Source organism: Sinocyclocheilus anshuiensis, unplaced genomic scaffold (genome assembly GCF_001515605.1).
Source record: "Sinocyclocheilus anshuiensis isolate Anshui unplaced genomic scaffold, SAMN03320099.WGS_v1.1 scaffold391, whole genome shotgun sequence".
Lineage (NCBI taxonomy): Eukaryota > Metazoa > Chordata > Actinopteri > Cypriniformes > Cyprinidae > Sinocyclocheilus > Sinocyclocheilus anshuiensis.
Genome location: NW_015548229.1, coordinates 1482328 through 1483195, shown reverse-complemented (window position 1 = coordinate 1483195; position 868 = coordinate 1482328).

The window sequence follows — 868 nt, the reverse complement described above, 5'->3', positions numbered from 1 at the left end:
TTTTATCCAAAGCGACTTACAAATGAGGACAATGGAAGCAATCAAAATCAACAAAAGAGCAATGATATGCAAGTGCTATAGCAAGTCTCAGTTAGCTTAACGCAGTACACGTAGCAAGGGTTTTTATTTTAAATTATATAATAAATAAAAAGGAAACAGATAGAATAGAAAAAGAATAGAGAAGCTAGTGTTAGTAAATGAATAGAGTGCAAGTCTAAAAGGGGCACGTTTTTTTTTTTTTTTAAAGAATAGAATTAGAATAGAGAGTGCTAGAGTTAGAGGGTCAAATAAAGATGGAAGAGATGTGTTTTTAGCCGATTCTTGAAGATGATCAGCTGCTCGGATTGAGTTGGGCAGGTCATTCCACCAGGAGGGAACATTTAATATGTTCAATGTTTCTGAGCTATTCAAAGACTTAGATAGATAGCAGCTACTGTGCTTCCAAAACAGACTGCAATGATGTCAGATCAACATAATATAAATGGAGGCACATTTATTGACTGAATGATCTGTACAGTAAAGAGCATCTGTACAGCATTTAATGCTGTCATTCTTTATCACTCTTTGCACGCTTTATTTAATCTCTGTATTGCCTCATCATCACAAATCTTTGCTCTTTCACACAGTCTTCACACTCCCAGGCTTATATAACATTTAAAGATGTCCTGGCAAGAGCAGAGCACACTTGAGAAGTGATAATTCATTTGGATGGCACTCAGCTTCACAGCGTTATATGTGTTACATTGCACTTGAATGGGCTGTAAGTGAAGTACTGTATCTGAAAAGAGGCAAACTAATAAGACAAAAAGTGGATAATCAGAAATTTGAAAACGTTTTACATGGAAAACCAAAATATTGTACAAGCAGT